Source organism: Phyllobates terribilis, unplaced genomic scaffold, assembly GCF_046119375.1.
Source record: "Phyllobates terribilis strain yellow unplaced genomic scaffold, ASM4611937v1 Scaffold_12__6_contigs__length_324123572, whole genome shotgun sequence".
Classification (NCBI taxonomy): domain Eukaryota; kingdom Metazoa; phylum Chordata; class Amphibia; order Anura; family Dendrobatidae; genus Phyllobates; species Phyllobates terribilis.
The window spans coordinates 306,895,353-306,912,593 of NW_027362772.1; positions in this window are offsets into that span (position 1 = coordinate 306,895,353).

A 17,241-nucleotide genomic window follows, 5' to 3' on the forward strand; every position below is an offset into this window, starting at 1 on the left:
TTCTTGTACATAGTAGCAGTATTATAGTAGTTATATTCTTGTACATAGGGCAGTATTATAGTAGATATATATTCTTGTACATAGGGGGCAGTATTATAGTAGTTATATTCTTGTACATGGGGGGCAGTATTACAGTAGTTATTTTCTTGTACACAGGAGCAGTATTATAGTAGTTATATTATTGTACATAGGGGCAGTATTATAGCAGTTATATTCTTGTACATAGGGGCAGTATTATAGCAGTTATATTCTTGTACATAGGGGCAGTATTATAGTAGTTATATTCTTGTACATAGGGGCAGTATTATAGTAGTTATATTCTTGTACATAGGAGCAGTATTATAGTAGTTATATTCTTGTACATAGGGGCAGTATTATAGTAGTTATATTCTTGTACATAGGAGCAGTATTATGGTAGTTATATTCTTGTACATAGGGGGCAGTATTATAGTAATTATATTCTTGTACATAGGGGGCAGTATTATAGTAGTTATATTCTTGTACATAGGGAGCAGTATTATAGTAGTTATATTCTTGTACATAGGAGCAGTATTATAGTAGTTATCTTCTTGTACATAGGAGCAGTATTATAGTAGCTTTATTCTTGTACATAGGAGCAGTATTATAGTAGTTATATTTTTGTACATAGGGGCAGCATTATAATAGTTTTATTCTTGTACATAGGGGACAGTATTATAGTAGTTTTATTCTTGTACATAGGAACAGTATTATAGTAGTTATATTCTTGTATATAGGGGCAGTATTATAGTAGTTATATTCTTGTATATAGGGGTAGTATTATAGTAGTTATATTCTTGTACATAGGGGGCAGTATTATAGTAATTATATTCTTGTACATAGGGGGCAGTATTATAGTAGTTATATTCTTGTACATAGGGAGCAGTATTATAGTAGTTATATTCTTGTACATAGGAGCAGTATTATAGTAGTTATATTCTTGTACATAGGAGCAGTATTATAGTAGTTATATTCTTGTACATAGGGGCAGCATTATAGTAGTTTTATTCTTGTACATAGGGGACAGTATTATAGTAGTTTTATTCTTGTACATAGGAACAGTATTATAGTAGTTATATTCTTGTATATAGGGGCAGCATTATAGTAGTTATATTCTTGTATAAAGGGGTAGTAGTATTATAGTAGTTATATTCTTGTACATAGGGGGCAGTATTATAGTAGTTATATTTTTGTACATAGGGGGCAGTATTATAGTAGTTATATTCTTGTACATAGGGGTAGTATTATAGTAGTTATATTCTTGTACATAGGGGCAGTATTATAGTAGTTATACTCTTGTACATAGGGAGCAGTATTATAATAGTTATATTCTTGTACATAGGTGGCAGTATTATAGTAGTCATATTCTTGTACATAGGGGCAGTATCATAGTAGTTATATTCTTGTACATAGTAGCAGTATTATAGTAGTTATATTCTTGTACATAGGGCAGTATTATAGTAGATATATATTCTTGTACATAGGGGGCAGTATTATAGTAGTTATATTCTTGTACATAGGGGGCAGTATTACAGTAGTTATTTTCTTGTACACAGGAGCAGTATTATAGTAGTTATATTATTGTACATAGGGGCAGTATTATAGCAGTTATATTCTTGTACATAGGGGCAGTATTATAGCAGTTATATTCTTGTACATAGGGGCAGTATTATAGTAGTTATATTCTTGTACATAGGGGCAGTATTATAGTAGTTATATTCTTGTACATAGGAGCAGTATTATAGTAGTTATATTCTTGTACATAGGGGCAGTATTATAGTAGTTATATTCTTGTACATAGGAGCAGTATTATGGTAGTTATATTCTTGTACATAGGGGGCAGTATTATAGTAATTATATTCTTGTACATAGGGGGCAGTATTATAGTAGTTATATTCTTGTACATAGGGAGCAGTATTATAGTAGTTATATTCTTGTACATAGGAGCAGTATTATAGTAGTTATATTCTTGTACATAGGAGCAGTATTATAGTAGCTTTATTCTTGTACATAGGAGCAGTATTATAGTAGTTATATTTTTGTACATAGGGGCAGCATTATAATAGTTTTATTCTTGTACATAGGGGACAGTATTATAGTAGTTTTATTCTTGTACATAGGAACAGTATTATAGTAGTTATATTCTTGTATATAGGGTCAGTATTATAGTAGTTATATTCTTGTATATAGGGGTAGTATTATAGTAGTTATATTCTTGTACATAGGGGGCAGTATTATAGTAATTATATTCTTGTACATAGGGGGCAGTATTATAGTAGTTATATTCTTGTACATAGGGAGCAGTATTATAGTAGTTATATTCTTGTACATAGGAGCAGTATTATAGTAGTTATATTCTTGTACACAGGGAGCAGTATTATAGTAGCTATGTTCTTGCACATAGAAGCAGTATTATAGTAGTTATATTCTTGTACATAGGAGCAGTATTATAGTAGTTATATTCTTGTACATAGGGGCAGTATTGTATTAGTTATATTCTTGTACATAGGGGCAGTATTATAGTAGTTATATTCTTGTACATAGGGCGCAGTATTATAGTAGTTATATTCTTGTACATAGGGGGCAGTATTATAGTAGCTATATTCTCGTACATAGGGGGCAGTATTATAGTAGTTATATTCTTGTATATAGGAGCAGTATTATAGTAGTTATATTCTTGTACATAGGGGCAGTATTATAGTAGTTATATTCTTGTACATAGGGGCAGTATTATAGTAGTTATATATATTCTTGTGCATAGGGAGCAGTATTATAGTAGTTATATTCTTGTACATAACAGCAGTATTATAGTAGTTATATTCTTGTACATAGCAGCAGTATTATAGTAGTTATATTCTTGTACATAGGGGCAGTATTATAGTAGTTATATTCTTGTACATAGCAGCAGTAGTAGTTATATTCTTGTACATAGGGGCAGTATTATAGTAGTTATATTCTTGTACATAGGGAGCAGTATTATAGTAGGTATATTCTTGTACATAGAAGCAGTATTATGATAGTTTTATTCTTGTACATGGGATACAGTATTATAGTAATTATATTCTTGCACATAGGGGGCAGTATTATAGTAGTTATATTCTTGTACATAGGGGTAGTATTATAGTAGTTATATTCTTGTACATAGGGGCAGTATTATAGTAGTTATACTCTTGTACATAGGGAGCAGTATTATAATAGATATATTCTTGTACATAGGTGGCAGTATTATAGTAGTCATATTCTTGTACATAGGGGCAGTATCATAGTAGTTATATTCTTGTACATAGTAGCAGTATTATAGTAGTTATATTCTTGTACATAGGGCAGTATTATAGTAGATATATATTCTTGTACATAGGGGGCAGTATTATAGTAGTTATATTTTTGTACATAGGGGGCAGTATTACAGTAGTTATTTTCTTGTACACAGGAGCAGTATTATAGTAGTTATATTATTGTACATAGGGGCAGTATTATAGCAGTTATATTCTTGTACATAGGGGCAGTATTATAGCAGTTATATTCTTGTACATAGGGGCAGTATTATAGTAGTTATATTCTTGTACATAGGGGCAGTATTATAGTAGTTATATTCTTGTACATAGGAGCAGTATTATAGTAGTTATATTCTTGTACATAGGGGCAGTATTATAGTAGTTATATTCTTGTACATAGGAGCAGTATTATGGTAGTTATATTCTTGTACATAGGGGGCAGTATTATAGTAATTATATTCTTGTACATAGGGGGCAGTATTATAGTAGTTATATTCTTGTACATAGGGAGCAGTATTATAGTAGTTATATTCTTGTACATAGGAGCAGTATTATAGTAGTTATATTCTTGTACATAGGAGCAGTATTATAGTAGCTTTATTCTTGTACATAGGAGCAGTATTATAGTAGTTATATTTTTGTACATAGGGGCAGCATTATAATAGTTTTATTCTTGTACATAGGGGACAGTATTATAGTAGTTTTATTCTTGTACATAGGAACAGTATTATAGTAGTTATATTCTTGTATATAGGGGCAGTATTATAGTAGTTATATTCTTGTATATAGGGGTAGTATTATAGTAGTTATATTCTTGTACATAGGGGGCAGTATTATAGTAATTATATTCTTGTACATAGGGGGCAGTATTATAGTAGTTATATTCTTGTACATAGGGAGCAGTATTATAGTAGTTATATTCTTGTACATAGGAGCAGTATTATAGTAGTTATATTCTTGTACACAGGGAGCAGTATTATAGTAGCTATGTTCTTGCACATAGAAGCAGTATTATAGTAGTTATATTCTTGTACATAGGAGCAGTATTATAGTAGTTATATTCTTGTACATAGGGGCAGTATTGTATTAGTTATATTCTTGTACATAGGGGCAGTATTATAGTAGTTATATTCTTGTACATAGGGCGCAGTATTATAGTAGTTATATTCTTGTACATAGGGGGCAGTATTATAGTAGCTATATTCTCGTACATAGGGGGCAGTATTATAGTAGTTATATTCTTGTACATAGGAGCAGTATTATAGTAGTTATATTCTTGTACATAGGGGCAGAATTATAGTAGTTATATTCTTGTACATAGGGGCAGTATTATAGTAGTTATATATATTCTTGTGCATAGGGAGCAGTATTATAGTAGTTATATTCTTGTACATAACAGCAGTATTATAGTAGTTATATTCTTGTACATAGCAGCAGTATTATAGTAGTTATATTCTTGTACATAGGGGCAGTATTATAGTAGTTATATTCTTGTACATAGCAGCAGTAGTAGTTATATTCTTGTACATAGGGGCAGTATTATAGTAGTTATATTCTTGTACATAGGGAGCAGTATTATAGTAGTTATATTCTTGTACATAGAAGCAGTATTATGGTAGTTTTATTCTTGTACATGGGATACAGTATTATAGTAATTATATTCTTGCACATAGGGGGCAGTATTATAGTAGTTATATTCTTGTACATAGGGGTAGTATTATAGTAGTTATATTCTTGTACATAGGGGCAGTATTATAGTAGTTATACTCTTGTACATAGGGAGCAGTATTATAATAGATATATTCTTGTACATAGGTGGCAGTATTATAGTAGTCATATTCTTGTACATAGGGGCAGTATCATAGTAGTTATATTCTTGTACATAGTAGCAGTATTATAGTAGTTATATTCTTGTACATAGGGCAGTATTATAGTAGATATATATTCTTGTACATAGGGGGCAGTATTATAGTAGTTATATTCTTGTACATGGGGGGCAGTATTACAGTAGTTATTTTCTTGTACACAGGAGCAGTATTATAGTAGTTATATTATTGTACATAGGGGCAGTATTATAGCAGTTATATTCTTGTACATAGGGGCAGTATTATAGCAGTTATATTCTTGTACATAGGGGCAGTATTATAGTAGTTATATTCTTGTACATAGGGGCAGTATTATAGTAGTTATATTCTTGTACATAGGAGCAGTATTATAGTAGTTATATTCTTGTACATAGGGGCAGTATTATAGTAGTTATATTCTTGTACATAGGAGCAGTATTATGGTAGTTATATTCTTGTACATAGGGGGCAGTATTATAGTAATTATATTCTTGTACATAGGGGGCAGTATTATAGTAGTTATATTCTTGTACATAGGGAGCAGTATTATAGTAGTTATATTCTTGTACATAGGAGCAGTATTATAGTAGTTATATTCTTGTACATAGGAGCAGTATTATAGTAGCTTTATTCTTGTACATAGGAGCAGTATTATAGTAGTTATATTTTTGTACATAGGGGCAGCATTATAATAGTTTTATTCTTGTACATAGGGGACAGTATTATAGTAGTTTTATTCTTGTACATAGGAACAGTATTATAGTAGTTATATTCTTGTATATAGGGGCAGTATTATAGTAGTTATATTCTTGTATATAGGGGTAGTATTATAGTAGTTATATTCTTGTACATAGGGGGCAGTATTATAGTAATTATATTCTTGTACATAGGGGGCAGTATTATAGTAGTTATATTCTTGTACATAGGGAGCAGTATTATAGTAGTTATATTCTTGTACATAGGAGCAGTATTATAGTAGTTATATTCTTGTACACAGGGAGCAGTATTATAGTAGCTATGTTCTTGCACATAGAAGCAGTATTATAGTAGTTATATTCTTGTACATAGGAGCAGTATTATAGTAGTTATATTCTTGTACATAGGGGCAGTATTGTATTAGTTATATTCTTGTACATAGGGGCAGTATTATAGTAGTTATATTCTTGTACATAGGGCGCAGTATTATAGTAGTTATATTCTTGTACATAGGGGGCAGTATTATAGTAGCTATATTCTCGTACATAGGGGGCAGTATTATAGTAGTTATATTCTTGTACATAGGAGCAGTATTATAGTAGTTATATTCTTGTACATAGGGGCAGTATTATAGTAGTTATATTCTTGTACATAGGGGCAGTATTATAGTAGTTATATATATTCTTGTGCATAGGGAGCAGTATTATAGTAGTTATATTCTTGTACATAACAGCAGTATTATAGTAGTTATATTCTTGTACATAGCAGCAGTATTATAGTAGTTATATTCTTGTACATAGGGGCAGTATTATAGTAGTTATATTCTTGTACATAGCAGCAGTAGTAGTTATATTCTTGTACATAGGGGCAGTATTATAGTAGTTATATTCTTGTACATAGGGAGCAGTATTATAGTAGTTATATTCTTGTACATAGAAGCAGTATTATGGTAGTTTTATTCTTGTACATGGGATACAGTATTATAGTAATTATATTCTTGCACATAGGGGGCAGTATTATAGTAGTTATATTCTTGTACATAGGGGTAGTATTATAGTAGTTATATTCTTGTACATAGGGGCAGTATTATAGTAGTTATACTCTTGTACATAGGGAGCAGTATTATAATAGATATATTCTTGTACATAGGTGGCAGTATTATAGTAGTCATATTCTTGTACATAGGGGCAGTATCATAGTAGTTATATTCTTGTACATAGTAGCAGTATTATAGTAGTTATATTCTTGTACATAGGGCAGTATTATAGTAGATATATATTCTTGTACATAGGGGGCAGTATTATAGTAGTTATATTCTTGTACATGGGGGGCAGTATTACAGTAGTTATTTTCTTGTACACAGGAGCAGTATTATAGTAGTTATATTATTGTACATAGGGGCAGTATTATAGCAGTTATATTCTTGTACATAGGGGCAGTATTATAGCAGTTATATTCTTGTACATAGGGGCAGTATTATAGTAGTTATATTCTTGTACATAGGGGCAGTATTATAGTAGTTATATTCTTGTACATAGGAGCAGTATTATAGTAGTTATATTCTTGTACATAGGGGCAGTATTATAGTAGTTATATTCTTGTACATAGGAGCAGTATTATGGTAGTTATATTCTTGTACATAGGGGGCAGTATTATAGTAATTATATTCTTGTACATAGGGGGCAGTATTATAGTAGTTATATTCTTGTACATAGGGAGCAGTATTATAGTAGTTATATTCTTGTACATAGGAGCAGTATTATAGTAGTTATATTCTTGTACATAGGAGCAGTATTATAGTAGCTTTATTCTTGTACATAGGAGCAGTATTATAGTAGTTATATTTTTGTACATAGGGGCAGCATTATAATAGTTTTATTCTTGTACATAGGGGACAGTATTATAGTAGTTTTATTCTTGTACATAGGAACAGTATTATAGTAGTTATATTCTTGTATATAGGGGCAGTATTATAGTAGTTATATTCTTGTATATAGGGGTAGTATTATAGTAGTTATATTCTTGTACATAGGGGGCAGTATTATAGTAATTATATTCTTGTACATAGGGGGCAGTATTATAGTAGTTATATTCTTGTACATAGGGAGCAGTATTATAGTAGTTATATTCTTGTACATAGGAGCAGTATTATAGTAGTTATATTCTTGTACATAGGAGCAGTATTATAGTAGTTATATTCTTGTACATAGGGGCAGCATTATAGTAGTTTTATTCTTGTACATAGGGGACAGTATTATAGTAGTTTTATTCTTGTACATAGGAACAGTATTATAGTAGTTATATTCTTGTATATAGGGGCAGCATTATAGTAGTTATATTCTTGTATAAAGGGGTAGTAGTATTATAGTAGTTATATTCTTGTACATAGGGGGCAGTATTATAGTAGTTATATTTTTGTACATAGGGGGCAGTATTATAGTAGTTATATTCTTGTACATAGGGGTAGTATTATAGTAGTTATATTCTTGTACATAGGGGCAGTATTATAGTAGTTATACTCTTGTACATAGGGAGCAGTATTATAATAGTTATATTCTTGTACATAGGTGGCAGTATTATAGTAGTCATATTATTGTACATAGGGGCAGTATCATAGTAGTTATATTCTTGTACATAGTAGCAGTATTATAGTAGTTATATTCTTGTACATAGGGCAGTATTATAGTAGATATATATTCTTGTACATAGGGGGCAGTATTATAGTAGTTATATTCTTGTACATAGGGGGCAGTATTACAGTAGTTATTTTCTTGTACACAGGAGCAGTATTATAGTAGTTATATTATTGTACATAGGGGCAGTATTATAGCAGTTATATTCTTGTACATAGGGGCAGTATTATAGCAGTTATATTCTTGTACATAGGGGCAGTATTATAGTAGTTATATTCTTGTACATAGGGGCAGTATTATAGTAGTTATATTCTTGTACATAGGAGCAGTATTATAGTAGTTATATTCTTGTACATAGGGGCAGTATTATAGTAGTTATATTCTTGTACATAGGAGCAGTATTATGGTAGTTATATTCTTGTACATAGGGGGCAGTATTATAGTAATTATATTCTTGTACATAGGGGGCAGTATTATAGTAGTTATATTCTTGTACATAGGGAGCAGTATTATAGTAGTTATATTCTTGTACATAGGAGCAGTATTATAGTAGTTATATTCTTGTACATAGGAGCAGTATTATAGTAGCTTTATTCTTGTACATAGGAGCAGTATTATAGTAGTTATATTTTTGTACATAGGGGCAGCATTATAATAGTTTTATTCTTGTACATAGGGGACAGTATTATAGTAGTTTTATTCTTGTACATAGGAACAGTATTATAGTAGTTATATTCTTGTATATAGGGTCAGTATTATAGTAGTTATATTCTTGTATATAGGGGTAGTATTATAGTAGTTATATTCTTGTACATAGGGGGCAGTATTATAGTAATTATATTCTTGTACATAGGGGGCAGTATTATAGTAGTTATATTCTTGTACATAGGGAGCAGTATTATAGTAGTTATATTCTTGTACATAGGAGCAGTATTATAGTAGTTATATTCTTGTACACAGGGAGCAGTATTATAGTAGCTATGTTCTTGCACATAGAAGCAGTATTATAGTAGTTATATTCTTGTACATAGGAGCAGTATTATAGTAGTTATATTCTTGTACATAGGGGCAGTATTGTATTAGTTATATTCTTGTACATAGGGGCAGTATTATAGTAGTTATATTCTTGTACATAGGGCGCAGTATTATAGTAGTTATATTCTTGTACATAGGGGGCAGTATTATAGTAGCTATATTCTCGTACATAGGGGGCAGTATTATAGTAGTTATATTCTTGTATATAGGAGCAGTATTATAGTAGTTATATTCTTGTACATAGGGGCAGTATTATAGTAGTTATATTCTTGTACATAGGGGCAGTATTATAGTAGTTATATATATTCTTGTGCATAGGGAGCAGTATTATAGTAGTTATATTCTTGTACATAACAGCAGTATTATAGTAGTTATATTCTTGTACATAGCAGCAGTATTATAGTAGTTATATTCTTGTACATAGGGGCAGTATTATAGTAGTTATATTCTTGTACATAGCAGCAGTAGTAGTTATATTCTTGTACATAGGGGCAGTATTATAGTAGTTATATTCTTGTACATAGGGAGCAGTATTATAGTAGGTATATTCTTGTACATAGAAGCAGTATTATGGTAGTTTTATTCTTGTACATGGGATACAGTATTATAGTAATTATATTCTTGCACATAGGGGGCAGTATTATAGTAGTTATATTCTTGTACATAGGGGTAGTATTATAGTAGTTATATTCTTGTACATAGGGGCAGTATTATAGTAGTTATACTCTTGTACATAGGGAGCAGTATTATAATAGATATATTCTTGTACATAGGTGGCAGTATTATAGTAGTCATATTCTTGTACATAGGGGCAGTATCATAGTAGTTATATTCTTGTACATAGTAGCAGTATTATAGTAGTTATATTCTTGTACATAGGGCAGTATTATAGTAGATATATATTCTTGTACATAGGGGGCAGTATTATAGTAGTTATATTCTTGTACATAGGGGGCAGTATTACAGTAGTTATTTTCTTGTACACAGGAGCAGTATTATAGTAGTTATATTATTGTACATAGGGGCAGTATTATAGCAGTTATATTCTTGTACATAGGGGCAGTATTATAGCAGTTATATTCTTGTACATAGGGGCAGTATTATAGTAGTTATATTCTTGTACATAGGGGCAGTATTATAGTAGTTATATTCTTGTACATAGGAGCAGTATTATAGTAGTTATATTCTTGTACATAGGGGCAGTATTATAGTAGTTATATTCTTGTACATAGGAGCAGTATTATGGTAGTTATATTCTTGTACATAGGGGCAGTATTATAGTAATTATATTCTTGTACATAGGGGGCAGTATTATAGTAGTTATATTCTTGTACATAGGGAGCAGTATTATAGTAGTTATATTCTTGTACATAGGAGCAGTATTATAGTAGTTATATTCTTGTACATAGGAGCAGTATTATAGTAGCTTTATTCTTGTACATAGGAGCAGTATTATAGTAGTTATATTTTTGTACATAGGGGCAGCATTATAATAGTTTTATTCTTGTACATAGGGGACAGTATTATAGTAGTTTTATTCTTGTACATAGGAACAGTATTATAGTAGTTATATTCTTGTATATAGGGGCAGTATTATAGTAGTTATATTCTTGTATATAGGGGTAGTATTATAGTAGTTATATTGTTGTACATAGGGGGCAGTATTATAGTAATTATATTCTTGTACATAGGGGGCAGTATTATAGTAGTTATATTCTTGTACATAGGGAGCAGTATTATAGTAGTTATATTCTTGTACATAGGAGCAGTATTATAGTAGTTATATTCTTGTACATAGGAGCAGTATTATAGTAGTTATATTCTTGTACATAGGGGCAGCATTATAGTAGTTTTATTCTTGTACATAGGGGACAGTATTATAGTAGTTTTATTCTTGTACATAGGAACAGTATTATAGTAGTTATATTCTTGTATATAGGGGCAGCATTATAGTAGTTATATTCTTGTATAAAGGGGTAGTAGTATTATAGTAGTTATATTCTTGTACATAGGGGGCAGTATTATAGTAGTTATATTTTTGTACATAGGGGGCAGTATTATAGTAGTTATATTCTTGTACATAGGGGGCAGTATTATACTAGTTATATTCTTGTACATAGGAGCAGTATTATAGTAGTTTTATTCTTGTACATAGGGGACAGTATTATAGTAGTTTTATTCTTGTACATAGGGGCAGTATTATAGTAGTTATATTCTTGTACATAGGAGCAGTATTATAGTAGTTATATTCTTGTACATAGGGGACAGTATTATAGTAGTTTTATTCTTGTACATAGGGGACAGTATTATAGTAGTTATATTCTTGTACATAGGAGCAGTATTATAGTAGTTATATTCTTGTACATAGGGGCAGTATTATAGTAGTTATATTCTTGTACATAGGAGCAGTATTATAGTAGTTATATTCTTGTACATAGGGGGCAGTATTATAGTAATTATATTCTTGTACATAGGGGGCAGTATTATAGTAGTTATATTCTTGTACATAGGGAGCAGTATTATAGTAGTTATATTCTTGTACATAGGAGCAGTATTATAGTAGCTTTATTCTTGTACATAGGAGCAGTATTATAGTAGTTATATTCTTGTACATAAGGGCAGCATTATAGTAGTTTTATTCTTGTACATAGGGGACAGTACTATAGTAGTTTTATTCTTGTACATAGGAACAGTATTATAGTAGTTATATTCTTGTATATAGGGGCAGTATTATAGTAGTTATATTCTTGTATATAGGGGTAGTATTATAGTAGTTATATTCTTGTACATAGGGGGCAGTATTATAGTAATTATATTCTTGTACATAGGGGGCAGTATTATAGTAGTTATATTCTTGTACATAGGGAGCAGTATTATAGTAGCTATATTCTTGTACATAGGAGCAGTATTATAGTAGTTATATTCTTGTACATAGGGGCAGCATTATAGTAGTTTTATTCTTGTACATAGGAGCAGTATTATAGTAGTTATATTCTTGTATATAGTGGCAGTATTATAGTAGTTATATTCTTGTATATAGGGGTAGTATTATAGTAGTTATATTCTTGTACATAGGGGGCAGTATTATAGTAGTTATATTTCTGTACATAGGGGGCAGTATTATAGTAGTTATATTCTTGTACATAGGGGGCAGTATTATACTAGTTATATTCTTGTACATAGGAGCAGTATTATAGTAGTTTTATTCTTGTACATAGGGGACAGTATTATAGTAGTTTTATTCTTGTACATAGGGGACAGTATTATAGTAGTTATATTCTTGTACATAGGAGCAGTATTATAGTAGTTTTATTCTTGTACATGGAGTACAGTATTATAGTAATTATATTCTTGCACATAGGGGGCAGTATTATAGTAGTTATATTCTTGTACATAGGGGTAGTATTATAGTAGTTATATTCTTGTACATAGGGGCAGTATTATAGTAGTTATACTCTTGTACATAGGGAGCAGTATTATAATAGTTATATTCTTGTACATAGGGGGCAGTATTATAGTAGTCATATTCTTGTACATAGGGGCGGTATTATAGTAGTTTTATTCTTGTACATAGGAGCAGTATTATAGTAGTTATATTCTTGTACATAGGGCAGTATTATAGTAGATATATATTCTTGTACATAGGGGGCAGTATTATAGTAGTTATATTCTTGTACATAGGGGGCAGTATTACAGTAGTTATTTTCTTGTACACAGGAGCAGTATTATAGTAGTTATATTATTGTACATAGGGGCAGTATTTTAGCAGTTATATTCTTGTACATAGGGGCAGTATTATAGCAGTTATATTCTTGTACATAGGGGCAGTATTATAGTAGTTATATTCTTGTACATAGGGGCAGTATTATAGTAGTTATATTCTTGTACATAGGAGCAGTATTATAGTAGTTATATTCTTGTACATAGGAGCAGTATTATAGTAGTTATATTATTGTATATAGGAGTAGTATTATAGTAGTTATATTCTTGCACATAGGAGCAGTATTATAGTAGTTATATTCTTGTACATAGGGGCAGTATTATAGTAGTTATATTCTTGTACATAGGGGGCAGTATTATAGTAGTTATATTCTTGTACATAGGGGCAGTATTATAGTAGCTATATTCTTGTACATAGGGGGCAGTATTATAGTAGTTATATTCTTGTACATAGGGGGCAGTATTATAGTAGTTATATTCTTGTACATAGGGGCAGTATTATAGTAGTTATATTCTTGTACATAGGGGCAGTATTATAGTAGTTATATTCTTGTACATAGAGGCAGTATTATAGTAGTTATATTCTTGTACATAGGAACAGTATTATAGTAGTTATATTCTTGTACACAGGGAGCAGTATTATAGTAGCTATGTTCTTGCACATAGAAGCAGTATGATAGTAGTTATATTCTTGTACATAGAAGCAGTATGATAGTAGTTATATTCTTGTACATAGGGGCAGTATTATAGTAGTTATATTCTTGTACATAGGGGCAGTATTATAGTAGTTATATTCTTGTACATAGGGGGCAGTATTATAGTAGTTATATTCTTGTACATAGGGGGCAGTATTATAGTAGCTATATTCTTGTACATAGGGGGCAGTATTATAGTAGTTATATTCTTGTACATAGCAGCAATATTATAGTAGTTATATTCTTGTACATAGGGGCAGTATTATAGTAGTTATATTCTTGTACATAGGGGCAGTATTATAGTAGTTATATATATTCTTGTGCATAGGGAGCAGTATTATAGTAGTTATATTCTTGTACATAGCAGCAGTATTATAGTAGTTATATTCTTGTACATAGGGACAGTATTATAGTAGTTATATTCTTGTACATAGGAGCAGTATTATAGTAGTTATATTCTTGTACATAGCAGCAGTATTATAGTAGTTATATTCTTGTACATAGGGGCAGTATTATAGTAGTTATATTCTTGTACATAGGGAGCAGTATTATAGTAGTTATATTCTTGTACATAGAAGCAGTATTATAGTAGTTATATTCTTGTACATAAGGGGCAGTATTATAGTAGTTATATTCTTGTACATAGGGAGCAGTATTATAGTAGTTATATTCTTGTACATAGAAGCAGTATTATAGTAGTTATATTCTTGTACATAGGGGCAGTATTATAGTAGTTATATTCTTGTACATAGGGGGCAGTATTATAGTAGTTATATTCTTGTACATAGGGGGCAGTATTATAGTAGTTATATTCTTGTACATAGGAGCAGTATTATAGTAGTTATATTCTTGTACATAGGGAGCAGTATTATAGTAGTTATATTCTTGTACATGGGAGCAGTATTATAGTAGTTATATTCTTGTACATAGCAGCAGTATTATAGTAGTTATATTCTTGTACATAGGGGCAGTATTATAGTAGTTATATTCTTGTACATAGGGAGCAGTATTATAGTAGTTATATTCTTGTACATAGAAGCAGTATTATAGTAGTTATATTCTTGTACATAAGGGGCAGTATTATAGTAGTTATATTCTTGTACATAGGGAGCAGTATTATAGTAGTTATATTCTTGTACATAGAAGCAGTATTATAGTAGTTATATTCTTGTACATAGGGAGCAGTATTATAGTAGTTATATTCTTGTACATAGGGGGCAGTATTATAGTAGTTATATTCTTGTACATAGGGGGCAGTATTATAGTAGTTATATTCTTGTACATAGGGGCAGTATTATAGTAGTTATATTCTTGTACATAGGGGCAGTATTATAGTAGTTATATTCTTGTACATAGGGGCAGTATTATAGTAGTTATATTCTTGTACATAGGGGGCAGTATTATAGTAGTTATATTCTTGTACATAGGGGGCAGTATTATAGTAGTTATATTCTTGTACATAGGAGGCAGTATTATTGTAGTTATATTCTTGTACATAGGGGGCAGTATTATAGTAGTTATATTCTTGTACATAGGGAGCAGTATTATAGTAGTTATATTCTTGTACATAGGGGGCAGTATTATAGTAGTTATATTCTTGTACATAGGGGGCAGTATTATAGTAGTTATATTCTTGTACATAGGAGCAGTATTATAGTAGTTATATTCTTGTACATAGGGGGCAGTATTACAGTAGTTATTTTCATGTACACTGGAGCCCTTTTTTATCTGGACCCATACATATACTGGCTGATGAACAGTTCCTTCAGCTTCTCATGTACAACTTTATTTTTTATTAAAGATGGCAGGACTGTACATTACAAGCCCTTTTTAGCTTGTTACCCCCTATTTCCTTATAGATTGTGAGCTCTTGTGAACAGGGTCCTCACGCCTCGTCTTTGAACCGCGGAATAATGTGTCATTCTGTCATCTCTGATTGTACATGAATCCTCAGAATTGTAAAAAGCTGCGGAATATGTTGGTGCTATATAAAAATTATTAAGTTTTTAGCATTGAAACCTCAGTATTGTATAAATCTCCGTCTTATATCTATATTCATTATCTTTTCCACCCGCTTCATCCTTCTTTGGAATAGATAAAAGTGTAGAGATCGTTACTGGTTGAAAGAATTAAAGGATTAACATTAGGGAGAAGAAGTCCTTGGTTCCGTTCCCATCATGTAGTTGTGTCATATGACAGAATCGGAAGAGGGTCTCGGGGTCTCTGGACACGTCCAGGCAATTTTTCTCCTCATTTTTCTAACATTGATTGAGATAATGATGAACAAAAATCCTTGAAGTCAACATCATTCATCCGATACTCTCATCTCCCCCCACCGGGCTCAGAAAACTTCCCCCCACGTAATGACTCCCTGATCTGACAAGGAAAGACAACTTAATCCTATTATCAGAGCTGGCTGGGGGCAAGAATGTCAGAATCATTCCTGTCAGGTATCATCAGTCGTCAACCTTACTAACAACTCTCAGCTTGTAATGCAGATCCTTATTGACATGCATAAAGTCCAATAGTCCAGAACGTCCAGTGATCCACCATGCTTAGCACTCCTAACCATTACCAGGCAAAAGGAGTTTTCCAATTTTACTTTTATAAAGGATAATCACTGTCTTATGATAAGTTCTGAAACTTTCTAACATACTTTGTGCTTCAACTCCTCCAAAGTTTCTAGATCTGTGAATGGATGCAATTTTAACTGCACTCAGAGGGTAAAATCCTGCACATACATAATACTTCTTACGGCTGAGGATTTGTTACAATTGTTACCAGTTAAAACAATCTTCCTCAAGCTACATACATTAGTAGGTCTGCTTGCTGTCAGTGAATAAAACATTCTATGGTGAAAACCAGTCTTTATGTATTCTTTGAACAATTGTATGTAGTCTAGGTAGGGTCGGACTGGCACACCGGAGGGTCGGAGGATCCTCTGGTGGGCCCAGGCACTGGCATATGATGGAATTACGCAGCGTGTCAGCGATCATACGTATACCGCTCTCCTGGGTTGTCCAACTCTGGGAATTGCGGTGACATAAAAAGAAATCTGGACAGAACAGCGGTCGGCAGCACGCGAGCGTGTCAGCAGGGATGCGAGCATTGCTCTCCTGGGTTGTCTAACGCTGGGAAGAGTGGCGAGCAGTATGTCAAAGCTACTACCAGATGTAGACAACCCGGGAGAGCGGTGTACTCATGATTGCTGACACACATTGCTGTTCCAGCAGGTGCCAGTTCCTGGGCCCACCGGAGAATCCTCCAGTCCTCCGATGGGCCAGTCCTGATGTCTTTTTATCACTGCTCTTCCCTGCGTTGAACA